The 20,636-nt window shown below is 33.5% G+C and overlaps 1 protein-coding gene across 1 annotated transcript in view; it reads right to left on the bottom strand.

The window, feature by feature from the left end:
- Window positions 1–20,636, bottom strand: part of ACN9 (ACN9 homolog (S. cerevisiae)) — a 37,291-nt gene that overhangs the window by 14,159 nt on the left and 2,496 nt on the right. The window lies entirely within an intron of this gene.

The following is a 20,636-nucleotide window of genomic DNA, read 5'->3' on the forward strand; positions in this document are numbered from 1 at the left end:
TTCTTTATATTGTTCAGTTACTAACAAAAACACTAAAAACAAAAACACAAAAATAGATTGTTTACATGTGTATACATTTTTTCAATAAATTATTTTGAGTAGTACATGTTGGCCACCTCCACCAAATCTTAAATTTCATAACACAAACCTCTAGAAGATGAAATTACACACACTCAAATTTAAGATTTTTAGAATATATTTTATAATGTGAGTTTTACCTGAGTGAAACAGTTTTAGCAATATTTGGGAGCAGTAACTGTGAAAATAACTATGGACAAGTTTCAAGCTAAAACTGAATATACAACAGAGCCAATACAAATCTATTTAAAGTGTATTCAAATCGATGTGCCTTATCATTCTTCTGAATGATAAGGCCTCAGATGAGGAATATATAAGAGGACAGCCCTGAATAATAAAAGAGAATATTTTGAAACAATGATGATAAGGTAAAGTAACAAATGCGAAAACAAGCAATTTTTAATAGTTTAACTGGAATGACCAAAGCCCTAAACCTGCATTTATTTTGGATACATATATTTTTAAACAAACAACAGCAGCTTCATAAAATGCTCTAAAACATATACCACACAAAAAATGTATGAATTCAGAAAGCAGCATCTCAAAAAAAGTCAGACATAAAATAACTTGGAGCATGTTGCCATATGCCATGCTAAAAAGTACCATATTATTTCTTCACCTCATAGTAGCATTAAAATGCCAGTTAACCACATTTTGCCATTTACCACTCTAATTTAGAGATTCAGGATTTTGTATTATTTAATGTGCATTCAATTTTCTGAATGATAAAGTAAGTAAACAAGTCTATAAATGCTGAAGTAAGGTAACACTAAAGTAGATTATAGCCTAAATGCAAATAGTACATGTTTTCCTTAAAAAGATAATAAATGCCCAACCAAACCTCTCCCCCCCCCAAAAAAAAAAATAAAAACTGCATCATTAACCAGTACATATCTGAAGTGTAATAACATGAGGAAGCACAGATTGTTGAAGTATCACTTTACAGAGAATCTATCAGCTGGACTCAATTAAGAATCTGTCAAAAATGCCTAAAGATGTATGCCTCACTTTATAATAACTTTGAAAAAGTTGCATGAATCAAAATTTTACAAGTGGAAGTATTTTAGATGAATTACAAAATAAAATGGTTTGTTCCTAAAAACTGTTAAATTTAAAAACCTATTTGGTAAGAAAATAATTAGTCCTAATTAATTACAGTTTATGTTCTAAAGACTGGGTTTCCTTAAAGTGATCCTAGTGTATATTATTTTTTAATTATATTTTTCCAACGATACAGCCCCTGTATCTTCCTATTTCAAAGAATTACCTATAAATACGGGAAAACTAAAGTGTTTATAAAATGAGAAGAAAAGGAGATTTTAAAAAAAGGCTGAAAGCACTCAAATTCTACATTCCTAGAGAATATAAATGTCAGTCTCCTAGAAGTACTCTCTCAATTAACCTACCCCCCAAAAGAAAATTGTTAAGATAGGTAATCTAAGGAGGGCTGGATTTCTATAAGGATTCCCAGGGTCTAACTAACTGGAATGTAGAAACCAGTATATATCCATCTTGTTTGTCAGGAAATAGAAAGGAACAGTTATAAAAAGAATAAAATGTGCAAAGGAATAGTAATTTGAGGAAGTCTGGAGAAAATAGAAAAGAATCAATTTAGGAAGCCAGCACAATGACCTCTGAAGTTCTTTTAGTTCTCCATTAGACCATCTGTCTCCAGAGTCAGATGTGTGCACCACAAGGATACAGGAATTACGAACAGCAAAGCAATCTACTGGGATAAGGGGGGAAAATATTAGAATTTCTATCTAAACTTTTTATTTAAAAAATAAGAGAAGTTTAGTTTTATTAAATGGTGCTAAAAGGAAATGACCTGAGCCATGAAAAGACATGGAGGAACCTCAAATGTGTATTATTAAGTGAAAGAAGCCTAGAAGCCAATCTGAAAAGGCTACATTCTATATAATTCAAACTATATGACATGCTGGAAAAGGCCAAACTACAGAGACAGTACAAAGATAACTGGTTGTGAAAGGTGAGGGCTGAACAGAGCACAGAGGAGTTTTAGGACAGTGAAAATACTCTGTATGTACTATAATGATGGATACATGTCATCATACATTTGTCCAAAACCACAGAAGGTTTACCACCAAGAGAAAATCCCAATGTAAACTATGAACTTTATGTGATAATAATGTGTAAATGTACTTCATCAATTATAACAAATGTAGCACCCTGTGGGGGATGCTGGTAATGGGGGAGGCTATGCTTGTGTGGGAGCAGGAGTTATATGGAAAATCCCTGTATCATCATCTTAATTTTGCTGTGAACGTTAAACTACTTCAAAAAAAGTCTTGGAAAAAAAAAAACAAAATAACAAAATTAGTTACCTGAAAGCTGAATTACATGTCCATCAACAAAAACATTTAAACAACTTTTAACATGATCTGAGCTTATATTATGGCCAGCTATGCAACAGCTTGGATTCTTCCACAAAACACAGAAAATCATTTTCAAATGTAGAAATGATAAAAGACATTTACTACTTCAGTTACAGAAATATTCTTAGAAAATCATGAGGAAAAAGATTAAAAAGATATTTTACAAATAGTGAAAAATCTTCAGTTAAGTCATCAAACAATTATCCATAAAATACAAGACCATTCTAACCAATGTATTTTTCAACATATCATTCTGAACTTCCATTTTCAAATCAATTTTCTTTATGTGGTGTATACTCCTGACATAAAAAGAGTCCCTTATATCACAGCTTTAGTTTTCTTACCTCTTCCTCTACATTGTCAAGTTTCTTGAGGCCCCAAATCATATACTAAACAAATCCTTGAACCTAATAGGTGCACAATAAATATTTGTTAAAGAAAACATCAATTTCATTAAAATCTGTTTTTCGTTTCTTTAAATACATGGCAACTATAAGCCATTACAGTATACTGGTATAAAAGGACAGACAAGATGACAAATAATTCCCTCCCACTAATCTCCCATACATAAATACATACATACATATATATTCATCTCTTTTTAAAATGAAAATTGGCGGGGGGAGAAGGAGGGAGGAAAAGGAGGAATTGGTAAAGGGACACAAAAATCAACTACATTGTATATTGATAAACTAAAATAAAAAATAAATACAAAAAAAATGACACGAATCACCATAATTAGAGATTTATCACCTGAAAAGATACCACAGAAAAACAACAAATGGATTACTAGACATTTAAAAAACAGTGACATGCTAAGGGGTCTTTATTTAAATATAACGGAACACATCAGGAATAATGCAAATGTAAAGTATACTGAGATGCAAAAAGCTGCAGGAGGAACATAACAAGCTTAAAAGCTATAGACTATCACAAGAAACCAAAATTAAAGAGTGTTATAATTTGGTACTCCTTAAATGGTAGAAAATCTAAAACATAAAAGTCTGTATACCCTAAGGAAACAGTGGGCTGAAGACATAACTTCTCATCATGAGTATATTTTCTTCCCCCTTGCACTTTTATAGTGATTTTAAAGTTTCAAGTGCTCACATATATATTTTATATATATACGAGGTATGGCTATCTTAAAACAAGACAGCTATACATGAATTTCTTAAGCAAAAACTTCTATTGTTGAGGTTCAAGTTAACTTTACATGCATGACACAATCTATTACTGTGATTATTATGGAAGAATGCCAGCTTCAGAAACATACAATGCCTTCAAGAAAAGCAAACCATGATAGCAAGGTTTTAAAGAAAAAAATATTCATGACACTTGTTAAAACAGTAAGGTAGACTTCATCCTGGACTATAAAGCAATAGATACAGGGACTACTGCAATGGGGTTTTGCAGTAGGGGAGAGATAGCGCTCAACGCATAATACAAAGAGGAAAAGTGGAAATGAACAGCCAAAGAGCAGAGTGGGGGGGTCAGTGGATGGAAAATTACTAAGATGGTAGGGTAATTCTTTGCTAAACTGACCTACCAGGATTCTTGCAGAAGGCAGAAACCAAAGTGATCAAATATTACCAGGGGGATGATGGAAGATAGGGAATCCATCAGATTTCAAGGGTGATCAGTTATCGAGGGTAGGGGATTATGGCTAAATCAACTTGACGGTATTCTCGCTAAAACTGGGCTCTTGAAGGACATGTGCAATGGAGTCTAGCTGGGCTTAGAAGAGCCCAACTAAAGTTTGGTCAAGGAGAAAATCCTGGTCAAATGCCAAAACTGAACTTACTTGGACAGACCTTCAAAAACAGAAAATGATGGGGGGACGAAGGAACGGATTTTCTGGAGTTCTTTTGGATGGAAGAATGGCCTAGCCCACTACAGCCAACAAAAATTACTGACTACACATAAAGTCTGCCATGAATCCACACTGTGACACAGAGCTGAATTCAGATTAGCTACAGACATAAGATGACCACTCCAGGATGCAGGGTCCTTCCAGAAGCCAGCTGGTCCCTTGAGCTCAGTGGAACATTTACACCGTTATTTCTTAAGAGTGCTATGTTGGTGGCTGTAACTAACTTTTCACATCAGAAGGCCAATAATTCTTTTAGGTTTAGATTTATTTTTATAAGGGTATAAATGTCTTGCCAGGTCTAATTTGTTCATGTAATACTTTCTATCAAGTGGGTCTGAAGTAAATGTTCTTCTAATTTGAAAGAGAAATTAAGGAACAAATAAACTATGAAACATGGCAAGGGTGAAACAGAAATTAGCGGACAGAGTAAAGAACTAAAAACTCTTGACTAAATTTAATATTTTATTCATAAAACTATCTAGCATACCATTTCCCTAACAAAACTATTATTATCAAATCAAATTAAAATGCATAATAGTAGAATCCTGGTTTATACAGGATCGTCCTAGTTTACAACTGCTGTCTTGACATGTCATTCAGTTTAAAAATTATCCTGACTTTTCTTCACTTTTTATCTAAGTATTAACAGTTGCAGTCGACAGCTGAGATGGTATTGGCATACCTCCACTTTGTACTTCCAGCTTCAGCTATACTTTAGTAGAACGTAAGATGCAACAAACACAAATTCTCAATTTAATAAGTGATTAAATCTGGAAGATGACTATTATAACCCTTATCTTTTTCTCTATCCTTTCCTGATTCAGTGTAACTAACACCTTCCTTTCAAGGACAGTACACAAGGCCTGGTTGATGAACTAAATGCACTCAAACACAAACAGCTCCAGATATATAACTCCTTTTGGTCTAGAATAGAATAATCAAATAAGTATTTGACTCTACAGTGCCTACCAGTTACTTGATCTACCAGACAGTTATGCTCTGGTCAGTGTTTCAGCCTTTAAAATATACCAAGCTGCCATTAAGCAAACTGAGTAGAGAACATGGGAAATTACAGGTTAGGTAACTGTGAAATATGTAAAGAAAACAAAGTATATAGAGAGTTAAGGCAATATAGAGAGAATTTGTTTCTACTGCAGTGGTTTTGTAATTTAATATACGGTACAAATCTAAAAATATTTATTTGGTAATGCTTTTTATTTTCTAATTAACTCTTTTTGCACCAATCAGCTAAAATAAATAGTGTATCTTGAATGAAAAATTAAGAGTGGAATGTCCATTTCTCACAAAACCTTGATGATAAACAGGCAACATGAAGACTACTACAATATTACTGACCGCATGAAAATCAGAAAACACAAATATACTGATTATGCATCAGCATCTACCTTAAAAGTTATCTTGAATTATTGTAAGATTGTACATGGAGACAACATGTATAGCTACAGATAGTATATTTACACATTACACTGAGAAGGCACAATTTTTTTCAATTAGATCAAATCACTAATCATGTAAATTAATTTCACTCATTTTTATTCCAGATTATCTTGTGCACATATTAAAGTAAATCAATAGTTGTTAAACTGTTAGCTAAAAAACTTTGCAAAAAGTTAAGTGCAGTTAGCTTTATATCAGTTATAGCAGATGCTTCAAATAGAAAACCAGCTAAATTAAATCTAGTAATAGCTTGATTTCTTTATCAAATTCATAGAATCAAAATAAAGGTATTGCAAATTCACTCTTTTAAAGGTGAAACATCTGATGTTATTATTACTGCTACTGTAAATTAAGTTAAAAAAAAACTTTAGCATTGAAGATAAAATGATTTGTTTTTACAGTAATAATATGAATACAAAATTTGGTGGAGCAGAGTGCCAAGGTAAGAAACAATGTTCTTATTAAATTTGGAGACCCTTAAAGAAGGAATGCACTTGGAGCTAGTTGTGGTGAGTAAATAATTCATAACCATGCCCAAACTGTGATATTCTAATCATCAAAACAGAACCTGTTGTCCAACTGACACCTTCTTAAAAATCTGTAGTTTATACAGTAAGAATAATCTATAAAATTTTTGGAACAAGACTGCTATTAACTACAAGCACTTCAATATGACAGTGTGAACTTTCCCTTTGTGTTGCCTATAATGTACAGATTCTAGAAATATTGGAGCATTTGCAGAACAAATTTGTAAATCAAACTAAGTGTCTTACAATGATATTAAAATTTTTAATAAACTGGTCCCCTAAGTTTTGGTTGCATTTTGTTCAAATCAGTAGGAATCAAAGAATGAATAAAGAAACAAAAACCTTAACTTTTAATAGAGGGTATTTTTTTGAAAGCAAAGCTTGTAGACTGGAAGTCTGAAATTTACTGCTAGAAATAAACAATAAGTTAAATTATTAGAGCACAAACAGTGTACAATACTTAATTCTGAAACTGTATAATTACATATCTATTTCAATGTCTGGGCTTCTTTGCTATCTCAACACCTATAGAAAGATAGTTTTGTCTATTAATCATAAAGTGTAACTTTGAAAAAGACTTAACGGCAATTAACAAAAATTTAAAAATAAAACCATATTGCAAAATCAACATGCTTCAGGAAAAAAAGGTGACGGTTAGAGTAAACCAACGATATGAAAAATATCTATAATGAGAACTACAAACCACTGCTGAGAGAAATTAAAGAGGACATAAGAAGATGGAAAGATATCCCATGCTCTTGGATTTGAAGAATCAACATTGTGAAAATGTCCATACTACCCAAAGTGATATACAAATTCAATGCAATCCCCATCAAAATTCCAATGACATTTTTATCAGAAATGGAAAAAAATTATCCACACATTTATGTGAATAACAAAAGACCATGTATAGCCAAAGCAATTCTGAGCAAAAAAAATAAAGCAGGAGGCATAACACTATCTGACTTCAAACTATACTACAAAGCTATAATAACCAAAACAGCATGGTACTGGCATAAGAACAGAAACACTGATCAATGGAATAGAATAGAGAATTCAAAAATCAACCCACACATCTACAGCCATCTGATCTTTGACAAAGGCACCGAGCCTATACAATGGGGAAGAGACTGCCTCTTCAGCAAATGCTGCTGGGATAACTGGATATCCATATGCAGGAGAATGAAACTAGACCCATACTTCTCACCATATACTAAAATCAACTCAAAATGGATTAAAGAATTAAATATACACCCCGAAACAATAAAACTTCTTAAAGAAAACATAAGAGGAAACACTTCAGGAAGTAGGACTGGGCACAAGCTTCATGAATATGACCCCAAAAGCATGGGCAAACAAAGGAAAAGTAAATAAATGGGATTATATCAAACTAAAAAGCTTCTGCACAGCAAAAGAAACAATTAACAGAGTTAAAAGACAACCAACAGAGTGGCAGAAAATATTTGCAAAATATACATCTGACAAAGGTTTAATATCCAGAATATACAAGGAACTCAAACACCTTTACAAGAAAAAAACAAGTAACCCAATTTAAAAAATGGGCAAAAGAGCTAAAGAGGCATTTCTCAAAGGAAGATATACGAATGGCCAACAGACACATGAAAAAATGCACAACATCACTCAGCATTGGGGAAATGCAAATCAAAACTACACTGAAATACCATCTCACCCCAGTTAGGATGGCTAATATACAAAAGACTGTGACTGATAAATGCTAGTGAGGTTGTATAGAAAAAGGAACTCTCACACACTGCTGGTGGGACTGCAAAATGGTGCAGCCTCTATGGAAAATGGTATGGAGGTTCCTCAAATAATTGCAGATAGATCTACCATATGGCCCAGCTATTCCACTGCCGGGAATATACCCAGAAGAATGGAAATCATCAAGTCGAAGGTATACCTGTTCCCCAGTGTTTATTGCAGCACTCTTTACAATAGCTAAGAGTTGGAACCAGCCCAAATGTCCATCATCAGATGAGTGGATACGGAAAATGTGGTATATCTACACAATGGAATACTACTCTGCTATAAAAAAGAGTGAAATACTGCCATTTGCAACAACATGGATGGGCCTAGATATGGGACCACATCCTTTTTCTAAGCAAAAACAACAGATGGCCTAAACGGATAAAAGGTGGTGCCCAAGGGAAGTTAAGGGGGAGGGCTAAGCATAGAGAGGCAAGGCACGTGCACGTTTGACCTTTTCAAGGACTGGCCTAAGCTTGGAAATCCCCGCCTGCTAAGCATATAAATATGATCTTTTGTGTTACAATAAACGGAACTGCCTGACAGAACCCCCGCTGCGTGTGTATGTGTTTGTTCCCTATCTGGAAGAGCAGCGGTGTGCTCACCCATCTCTTGGAATCTCTTTTGCCCTGTGTCCTGGGGGGGTGGGGGGGGGGAGAAAAGGGCAATCCCTTTGGCCCCAACGCTCTAGGGAAAGGAAAAACCTGTTGGGGTCTCGTGTGGCCACCGGAGATACCCAACACCTAGAGAGAATTATATTAAGGCAAACGAGTCAGGCACAGAAAGAGAAATATTACATGTTCTCACTTATGTGTGAGAGCTAAAAATAAATAATAAATACACAAATAAACTGGGGGGGGAGAAGGCACAACAATTACAATTCCTTGAAGTTGATACAACAAGCGAACAGATATGAGGTTGTTGGGGGGGAGGGAGGAGGAAGGAGAGAGGTTTCAAAAAAAAAAGTCCTTATTGCTTGTCTGGGTACTTCTTTTTGATTATATTAGTAACTGCTCTCTTGCCTTTCTCTTTCAGTTTTAGGTAATTTTAATGACTCTGAATGCAAGAGTTTGAATTACCTCACTGGCAGTTTAAAATATTTAATATCTTCAAAAAACTTGCATGCTGATTTGAAAAACAATTGTTTCTAATATACCATGCTTTATTTAGCCAGCTTATTATTAATAGGCATTCACATTATTGCAGTTCCTTTTGAATTTTGAAAGAGCACTGAAGTAACCATCCTTGTATTTCTTAGAAGTAGAGTTTCTGGGTTAAATGTTACATACGTTTTAAATTAAAAAAAAAAAAAAAACAAAAAAAAAAGGAGTGACGGTATTACAGACAGAAATAGCTATAAAAAAAAGTACATTACTATGTCCCAACAATAATTACTTTATTTCTTTTTGTAAAATTATGTAATCACAATAAAGGAGATTTTTTGCCTTAAAGTACATACATTTTTATATTTTGAAAACTTATTTTTGAGAAGTTATCATAAAGAACTATGTTATACTTCTAGCAACATAGTAAACTGTATTTATATGTCAATAAATACACATTTCAAATAAATGTATATGTATGATTATTTTAGTGTTTCCTTCATTCCCAAAAGTGTCCCACTTTTGACAACAAATAATACAATCAAACTAATAGATAAGATAAACCATTAGCATATTGAAAAAGGCCAGAATATTACTGGCCCAAAATAAAAAATGTCTTATGTTATCTTTCCCCTCTTTTTTAACTAGATCATCTCTCGTCTAGTGCTGAGGAAAAGAAAACAAAAACAAAAACAAAAAACTTGGCCTTTAAATTTAAGTTTTCATAGAATTTCTAAATCTCTAGTATTTTGATCTTTTTCAGGTCATCATCCATATAATTCATAAGTTCACAATTTTACAATTAATATATTGTGTCTATGTATAAAACTGCATACTCTTTAAAGTTTAAAGAAAAATATATTTTATTTTAATAAGAACCACAAACCTTAACAAAAATATTATCAGGTATTTAATGGCTATCTGCCTTGCAAGATCGGAAACTCCAGTAAACAAAGATTCTGTTAAGTTGTTTGTTTGCTTTTTCTTATGCTACAAATCAACATTGTCTAGGGTGGTATCTGAAACATGGGAGGCATTTAATAAATGTTTACTGAATGAATAAATTTCTTAAATTAAGACAAGGAGAATTTAAGAGAAGACCTGACAGTGATAGAGAAAGGAGGTAAGAATCAAAACAGTAAAGAGACCGTGAAGGTATACCTGTTCCCCAATGTTCATTGCAGCACTCTTCACAATAGCCAAGAGTTGGAACCAACCCAAATGTCCATCATCAGATGAGTGGGTACGGAAAATGTGGTTTATCTACACAATGGAATACTACTCAGCTATAAAAACGAATGAAATACTGCCATTTGCAACAACATGGATGGACCTTGAGAGAATAATATTAAGTGAAACGAGTCAGGCAGAGAAAAGAAATACCACATGTTCTCACTTATTGGTGGGAGCTAAAAATACACAAATAAATTCACTCACACACACACACACACACAAAAAAAAAAAAAAAAAAACGGGGGGTGGGGAAGAAGATATAACAACTACAATTTCTTCGAAGGTGTTACATCAAGCAAACGGAAAGGACATTCTTGGGTGGGAGGGGGGAGAGGGAGGAGGAAGGGAGGTTTCGGTGATGGGTCATAATAATCAACCACATTGTATATTGACAAATAAAAAAGTTATTTAAAATAAATAAATAAATAAAAATAAAGAGACCATGAGATGGCTATCCAAAATTCTAGGCATATTAACACAAAAGTATGTATGTTGAATCAATTCCTAAATTTCTAACATAAACTTAAATAAAATTTCACATATTTAGTTTTCATGTATTTATCTATAAATAGTAAGTAACTGCCCTCAATCCCCTAAAGTAAGAAAAGACACATTTACCAAAACAATTATTTAAAACACTATTAAGGGCTGATGGAGTTTGGATGTATTGTCCTCCCAGAACTCATGGAAATCTGATCCCCAGTGTGGCAGTTTGAGTCAGGGAGGTGGATCCCTCATGAATGGATTAGTGCTCTCCCTAGGTGGGGGAAGTAATGAGTGAGTTCTTGCACTATTAGTTCCTGTGAGAGCTGGTTGCTTAAAAGACCCTGGCACCTCCTCTCTCTATCTGCTCTTTCTGCCCTCTCTCTTGTTTCCTCTCGCCATGTGATCTGCATATACCTGCAGCTGCCTGCTCCTTTCCACCATGAATAGAAGCAGCCTGAGGCCCACACCAGATGCAGCTGTCCCAGAATCGTAAGCCAAATAAACCTCTGTTCTTTATAAATTACCCAGTTCCAGGTATTCTGTTATAGCAACAAAAAATGGACTAATACAAGGGGATATCCATGAAACCTTCAAAATTAAAATTGTGTAAGAAATAGAAAAAATATTTATTCCATTTTAAAATTAGTAAATACATCGAACATTTAAAATACTTAAAATGTTAACAACATACCTATATCAAACAATACAAACATGAAAATTACTAGTTGGAATATGAAAGGACAAATATTATTTCAGATAAAATTGAAATAAGGTTTTCTGAATTTCACTGAATAGAATCTCTGAAGATAAAGCATCGTCTGCCATCATGTGGAAATTTTTGAAATTACACATACACAAGAAAATTACTGTATCCAACTAAAGTTTTAGTTTACCCCTACAGTTTCCAATATTTGAAAGGATGGATCCAGTTGTAAACAAAATAAATATTCTTAGAAGAATTTAGTGAAAATGATCATGCACAGTTCCCCAGCTTCTCTCTTCTTTCTGAGAGAAGATGGTGCTCATTTGTAGCTTAAGGTAACTGCACCGCAGACACTCAATTTTATTTTTGTTTCCAAGATTCTGAGCAGTTATGGCTATTCAAAGTCTTTGCCAGTTCATGATCTCAAGTTCCTTAAATACTCTCTCCTTTTCTTTCCCGACCTTTAGGCACTTAAAACACTGGAAAAAGAAACAACTATACTAAACTACTTTAACTTGTCTGGAATAATTAGAAACCACAGATGCCTGACACTAGTTTTATAAAGACCAAAAGCTTATTAATAGACACATAGCAAAAAATAAAATCATTAAAAACTGAACCAGCTATATATTCAATCATATGCCTAGTAACTTGACAATACATCTAATTAAAGACATAAATTAAAAGTGCATAGAATAAGCCTAGTACCTTGTGAAATATAACACTGAGTTCTCATATTTATGAAATACAACTTAAGAATTTAAGCCTCTTCTTAAACTGTTAATCTTTATAATGATTGCATTGCACACATTTTATTAACTTTTTATCCAGCTCTGGACATTAGCATGTTTGGTCTTATTTCAAAAAATAATCACTCATTTTTCTTTTGAGAGAAGAAAAAGATTTACTAAGCATCTATTACAAACAAAATATTGTTCTAGTAGCTTTAAAGTACATAAAAATAAATAAAACATTGTTTTTGTCCTCAAGACAAAAAGGTGTACATAAATAACTATAAATACCCAAACAGAAACACAAAATGTATGTTTCGGAAATTAGAAGACAGACATTTTCTTTTCAATGTAAAAATTAATCAAGGAAGAGTTGACTGTTTTGAAAGACATTTTAGGATTCGGTTCTTCAGTGGAAGACAGGAAAACATTTAGGTCAATGAACTGTGAGAACCAAAACAACTTGAGGCCACTTTCTGAGAACAACACTCAGTTAGATGACCCGAACACAGAATTCATGACAGAAATATTGAAATATACGGTAGGAAAAATATATCTGGGTCAAGTTTTGAAGTTTTGAACTCCAGTTTAAAGAGAAGTCAATGGGAAAATGGTGATGGGTTTTGATGAGGGCAATAAAATGACCAAAGTAGTGCCTTGTAAGGTGACAGTTAAAAAAGACTAAAGGCAAGATTTATGAAATTACTATAAACACACAGAGGTAATGACAATTGGAATGAAGACAATAGGTCAGAATTCTGATATCTGTAAAAGGAGAATCAACATTATTTGGCAACTAATTGATTATGGAAGATAAGAGAGAAGAAGAATTAAGAATAATGAAATTGCAAAATGTGTTTTCAGTGCCCTCAAAACTCATGCCTGAAAATCTTGCCTCCTTCCTATCAACCTCACACTAGAGCCTTCTACCCTACATTAGAGCTAAAATAGCTAACATTTATTGAGCACTTACTATGTGCAAGGCACTGGGCAACTACTATGTATATAATTATTTAATCCTTAATCATAGAGTTAAGTACTGTTGATATGCCCATTTTACTGATGAGAAAAGCTAGGCTTGGAATGGTTAATGAAATTACCCAAGGTCACATAACAAGTGGCTAGATGTTAACTAGTGTCAAATAATCATTAAAGTGTTAATAAATTTAAAATAGAATCTCTCATGGAAGTAAATATATTTTAAAAACAAACTCAAATATAAAAAGACCTTCAAAATCCAATGGAATGGAGTCATGTGAAGGAATGGCAAGTAACAGAGTAGATATAATGGGTAGAGAATGGCCTAATCATAAATTCAATGTCAAAGGGAAAGAGAAGTTTTTCCTCCTGTACTTATATTACTCATACTTCAAACCATTGTTTGCCCGACTGCCAAAAGAACAATGTTCTCAACTACTATTCTTTAAGGCACAATGAGTCTCATTCTATCATATACAAATTTGTAGCAAACTCATAAACCCCTTAAAGACACTGACCACATACTAATATCTGTATTCCCTAAAAAACAGTAGGCACTGAATGAATGAGTAAATAAATGCATTCAGTTGGGCTGCTTCTGTCTAGTCCCTCTGGCAGAGTGTGACCAACACTCTCACATACTTCAAGGCCTACACTTTGAACAATTTCTCCATATCCCACCTTAAACTGGATCCCAAAACCTCTGCTCCTGATCCTTTGTCTCCTTCCCAGTTTTCAAACTTATTATGTCCTCTGTATTATCCCTGACACTCAACTTGTTAAGGCCATGGATAAACATGGCTGGCCTTATTTAGTGTGTTCCTCATAGATCCCAGGAAAATTCCAAGGGTTTCCTAACCCACTGATTTCTTCCTCGGTTATCAAGGAAAGGATTTACTTTCCATGAGATCTAACAGAACACATGTTCTTCTCCTTTGACTGACATCTAGTAGGCTGTGCAAAGGATCTGAGAGTTGTTGATAAGTTCCCAGTGCTCTCAACTTTAATTTGTATATACAAGGGTATTTCAAAAAGTTCATGGAAAAAATAGAATTAAAAGATAATACAAATCTGTTCATGAATTTTTTGAAGACCCTTTGTACTTTCCCAGAAAAGCAATGCAATAAATAGTAGGCAGTCTCTCAGACTGACCTGCAAATAAAAAACAAATTTAAAAACCTATATTTAACCCACAGTTGCAATTAAATATTATACAATGGCAATCACATTTTATTTTTTCATTATAAATCTACTATATTTAGCTGTTTATGGCTAATTCTGCTTAAAAACATCTCAGTCTTAAAACTAAAAAAAGAAGGAATCATCATTAGTATCTTACAAGTATTAAGCAGAGCAATAAATTGTTGGGTATAATCAAACTATAATAAGTAATAAGCTAACAAACATATTATATTTGAAAGCACCATATACATCCACTTCTAATAACTACCAACTAGGATAAAGGAAAAATTTTAAAGAATAACAAATCGTTAAGAGTTGAAGAAAACATAAAACTACTTTAAACTCTGCATAACTTCACACTAGCCCTGTTACTATTTAAGAAAATACAGTTTAAAAATATACTCTAGTTCATTCTTATTATAAGAACTCCCACCACCACCTTAATTGAGGGTGTAGAGCACATTCTGATAGCATTTAGTTGAAAAATAATGGAGCTAAAATAATCTGGTATGTCTCACTTATCAAAAGTGCCAAATCTGAATTTGTTCTTCACATCAAACAGAAATTAAATTTTCTTCTTTTTAGACACATGCATCAACATTTATAGAGATATCCTATTTAAAACAAATTTGATGTGTGCAAATGCAGATTTACACAAAGAAACAAATTATGAGCTGATTATTCACTTTACAAAAGGATTCAAAAAGAACTCCTTTAAATAGTAAATTTGCCAGTATACTTAAAACATAGTTACATTTCAGAAAAATCAATCTATAAACACTATTCAGAAATATGCTCATGTATAAAATTAGTTACAAGAGTATCAACCTTCAGAAATTCCTATTATTATAGTCTTTGTCCCAATATCTTGACAAATGTAGCAGGTGAAACTGATGAATTAAATACTATCGCTGAAAATGGCATAGAAATATATACTTAAGATAGTTTGTGATATATACTTCTAAAACTATCTTAATAATCACGGACCTACAAAATTCTTCTTTAAAAATATATTCAGGGACTAGCAAATAATAGTCAATATAGCTAATGGTGACCCCAAGAAACCAAAGGGCAAAGAGCTTCTTTGCCTTCTTTGTGCAAACAAGCCAGAAGTACGAAAAGAAGAAAAACACAGAGATCTCCACTAGCAGTATAGTTTTCTAAGAAGTGCTCTGAGAGGTAGAAGACAATGTCTAAAGGTAATCCAAATTTGATGATCCACAAATGAAGCATTTGGGACCAGCAAAAGGAGGCAGGAAGAAGAATCCTAATGCCCACTACTGGCTGGCCTCTTCCTGTTCTGTTAGAGATCCATCCTAAAAACACATCGACAAATCCTGGCATCTCCACTGAAAACCAAAAATCAAAAAGATGTCAAGTAATCTAAGTGACAGCAAAAAGCAGCCTTACAATAATGAGGAGGTAAAGCTGAAAGAGAAATGTAGCCAATTCTGTAAAATTTGATGGTGCAAAAAGAATAGCTAAAGTTGTCTTAAGAAAAGGAAGAGGAGGAAGATGAAGAGGATGACAGGTAAGAGAAAGGAGGGTTTGAAGAGGGGGGTATGATGAAAAAATAAAACTGAGTATCTGTTTCCATGTGAATCCCAGAGTAGGAAAAACATCATAACATACCTCTTTGAGAAGGTGTCTCTGCCCTCATTAGATTTAATTTAAAAATTAGAATATGATCATATTGCAGTTCCTAAAAATGCTCTAGGAGTAGAACTGTGATTACTAGAGTCTGGGAAGGGGAGTGGGGATAGGGAAAGATTGGTTAATGGACACAAAATTAGAGCTAGATAGGAAAAATAAGTTCTTGTGGTGTACAGTAGTGCTAGGCATCTATAATTAACCATTATTTATTGTATATTCTCAAATGGCTAGAAGAGAGGAGCTTAAATGTTCTCATCACAAAGAAATGATAAAGTTCTGAGATGAGGAATATCCTAATTACCCTGACTCGATCATCACAAATGATATACATGTATTGAAATATAACTTTGTACCCCATAAATATGTACAAATCAATACATGTCAATTAAAAAATAAATTCCTTAAAAAAAATAAAAGTACTCTAGAAACTTTAAGTATTTGCATAAAGCAGCCATGGGTGTTTTCAGAACCATAAAACCATATCAAAGTTGTACATATTTCTAGACATTTTAAAGTAAGAAGTTCTCTCTCTGTGTACCTTTCTCTTAGCCTTATAAAGGCATTTGAAGATGTTCACAGAATTTTTCTTTTAAAGTGGTGTTAACTATGGTTATTGGCCAGAAATCCTCAGTTATTAATTGTATGTATCTAAAGCTTACAAAATGAATATGTAATATAGATAAACTCTAAAGGCCCATGCTTGGAAGAGTGAGGAAATGGACATGATGCCTTTTGGAGAGGTCACAGTTCAGGGTATGGTCTGTGAAGCTATAGCCATTGATGCTGCAGCAAGCATCTACCTCACTCAAGTGGTTGTTGTAGTTGTTTTTGAATATATGTACTTGCTATGCCATCTGCCTTCATTCTTAGCTTTGGGAGTGAAGGTGGGGAGTCAGCGGTATGAAAAGTATATGGATTTTTTAAAAATTAAATGGGATACTTTTTAAACTGTAGAACTCTTCATCACCAACAAAGTGAAGAGTGACTGCATCAAAGTTCGGAAACCTCTGCTACTTAAACACAATATGTAATATTCTAATTTTGTTTTTGTTTTGTATGTTTATAATAAAATGTTTTAAAAAGAAAATAAACCACATTATATTTTTTAAATCTACTCAAGTGAAGCATAAATGTTTGAGAGCTTAGAAAACAAAATGCAATGTACTTTAGAAATACTCTGAGTTTTAGTGATTTATGAGTAAACAAGCAAAAATTTGTAAATAAGGCAAATATGATCCTTCCTTGGGGATTAAGCTAAGTAAATCTACACACGATGGAAAGAATCTGAAATCTCTCAGGCCCAGAAGACTAAGTTACATAGCTTAATCTATTAACACGTACTGTGTAATATAGTAATAACAAAAATAATAATAATGCTTCAACAGAAAGAAGATGGTTAATTTAAAAATAAAGAATTGAGGGCAAACTTGGAAACAGTATTCAGCACTATGCAAGAAAAAAAGAGCAATGAAGCTGCAGGACCCATGAAAACACAGACACACTGAGGCCTGATGAAAAAATCTCTCACGCCTACTCACTTCCCATTATTTTAATTTCACGTTTACCAGGAAACCTTCTAAACACTAATTCAGGTGCCCCGAAAGCTTAATAGGGGTCCATAATCCCTTATTTGCAATTCTGAGGTCAAAGAAGTTCTGAAGAACAAAGCTCTTTCATAACTTATCTGACAGCAAGGACCATGGACATGAAGTCAATGGTCCATTTTTTCTGCAGATACATTAATGTATTTGATTACAGGGTAACACCCTAGATCACACTAGGGTGTTTCTTAAAATTCACTACATTCTCTTTATTACCTTTCAAAATCTGAAAAATTCTGAATTCTGAGACACATTTGAAAAAGCATCCCCTGGAAGTAAATGTAAATATTCTGACTCCTGGAAAAGGAGAGTCTTCACCAGCCCCAACTCTCCTGCCAGTATAAAAAATAAATTGGCATTCTGGTTCATATTTCAATATTATATAAATTAATTAGTGTGAGTCTGATGCAAAGAAATTGATCATCTCTGGGTATGCTGGTAATGTCCAATTCCAGACTACAAAGATTGATGACCAGGCATTATAGTCATAATCCAGGGGTGGCACAAACCTGCCTAGAAACCAGTAGGCTTAGGAAACAGATTCTAAGCTCCTAAAGAACCTGTTTGCTTGTCTTTTGTCTTCCCTGACTGACCTGTCAGAAGACAAACCAACAGCTTTCCTATATCCCGTCCCAATCCTACCTCACTGTCAGCCTTCACTCAACCTTCTATAAAACTTAGAAAAAGGTAAAAAATTAAAATACAATAGAATATTATTAAGTAGCAACTTAATTTTTATCAAATTAAGTTACTAAAGAATCACTGAATAATTAAGAAATTAAACATGAGAACATTATTCATGTTACTTAAAAAGACATAATCCTATGACAGAGAGATGACCCTGATAATACCAGATAGATGACCATGATGACTTTTTTCTGATCTGTTTAGAGCCCTAAGGATTCTAAATATTTCTTCTAATGGTTAGGTAAAAAAGAGCAACTAAAGTTTAATTTTGAGTCTCACTTGTTTAGACTTAATTTTGAGTGATACATATTTAGACTTACTTTCATTTCATTTACAAAACATAGCAAGAAATCATACAAAATATATAGCTGACATTAACACTCACAAAACATGAAAAAGTTCAAGTTTAACCAACAAAATTTAAAGGGAAAATTAGGAAATATTTAATATTAATTTGACTCATTAAATGTCTGCCTCAGATCCTCTGTGAAACAAGACTGGTGACAAAAATATTGAGTACATCTGTATTAGTCCATTTCTGTTGCTTATAACAAAATACTTGGAACTGGGTGATTTGTAAAAAAACGAGATTTCTTGCTTACAGTTTCTAAGGCTGGGAAGTCCAAAGTCCAGGAAACACATCTGGTAAAACTCTTCTTTGGTGGTGGCTTTACAGCAATGCAGGGGTCTCACATGGCAGAAAATGGAGAAGCAGAGACAATGAAAAACTATCACTTCCTCTCCTTTTAAAGCCCTCAGAACCACCATCATTATATCATTCACTAACACAGGGTCCTACAATCTAATCACTTCTTCAAGGCCCCACCTTTCAATTACTAATGGGATTTCCCACCCTCAACAGTTACAGTGGGAATTAAGTTTCTAATATATGAACTTTGGGAGACAGAATTCAATCATTCCACAGCAATATCCAACCGCTTTTTTAAAAACTAACATTTATTAACTTATAATTACTAATAAATGTTTTAAAATAACATTTGTTAACTTACAACATTTATTAACATGTGACCTTTGCAGAGAATCTGGAAAATTTGAGGTACAAAGAAGAAAATTACAATCATCCTTAATTTTATCACCCAAAGATAAACAACGTTTACATTTAATTATATCATGAGCAGTTTTCCATGTCATTAATTCTTCTGAAACACCATTTCCCCCCACATATTCTTCAAAACATCTATATTTATGATTATGTCATACAAGAAGGTATGGCTGGATTTGTATATTTTCGTTGTTTTTTGATTAGTGGTGATTACTTGGCACATGTTATTACAGTATTACTAGCTTAATGCTTATGTTTATATCAAGCGAACTGAGAGTAACTTTATTGTGGACTTAATCCATGTAGACTTTGGTCACTGGGATTCTCTCACACACTTCTAAAATTAATTATGGACTTGAATGGATTCTGAATTTGTTTTTTTCTTTTTTTCAATGAGCAAAGTTGGGAATGGGTACCATGGTAGAAGAGAAAGGGAGGAAGGATCAAGAATGCTAGAGGCCCAGCATTAGGAAGAGTTCTCTAATTCCCTCATTTGTGATCATGGAAAGCTGGCAAATAGAATTTAGCTGAGGAACCTTCTGTTCAAGGACCAGTTGGGAGGAGGTGGAGGGAAAGTGATTCATTTCATCTTAAGTGTGCAAATGTCAATCCATGTTTACAGAGTAAATAGTGAATTTACGTAATTTCTTACCATAAGAGAAAAAATGCAAGTCTAGGAAGAGCTGTTCGGAATCTGTTGGGGAGAATGTTCCAAAGCATTTGTAAAATATTCATTATAATCTCACTCCCAAGTCATTTAGGAGGCAACTATTAGCAGTAGAATTGGCACAAGGTAAATCAAGAGTCTTATGGCATTTTAAAAGTTCTAACTATGCTTATTTTTGAAGAATAGATGACTTAGGTAATGCTTTCCATTTTTTTCTGTACATAACACTTATTTTCTAATAGCTACATACTGACCTATGTATCATATGACTATAATTTCTTCGTCTATCATTGGACATCTATACTGCTTTACATTTCTTTTACTATACACATGCAACATAGCAATTATTGTATTTGTATATAAATCATAGAATGACCTCTTACAGTGCCTTTGCCCATTCTTTTATTAAGGCTGTTATGGTTTTCCTATCAAGCTAAATAAGCTCTTTTT

This window comes from Galeopterus variegatus, unplaced genomic scaffold (genome assembly GCF_000696425.1).
Source record: "Galeopterus variegatus unplaced genomic scaffold, G_variegatus-3.0.2 Scaffold252, whole genome shotgun sequence".
Taxonomy (NCBI): Eukaryota; Metazoa; Chordata; class Mammalia; order Dermoptera; family Cynocephalidae; genus Galeopterus; species Galeopterus variegatus.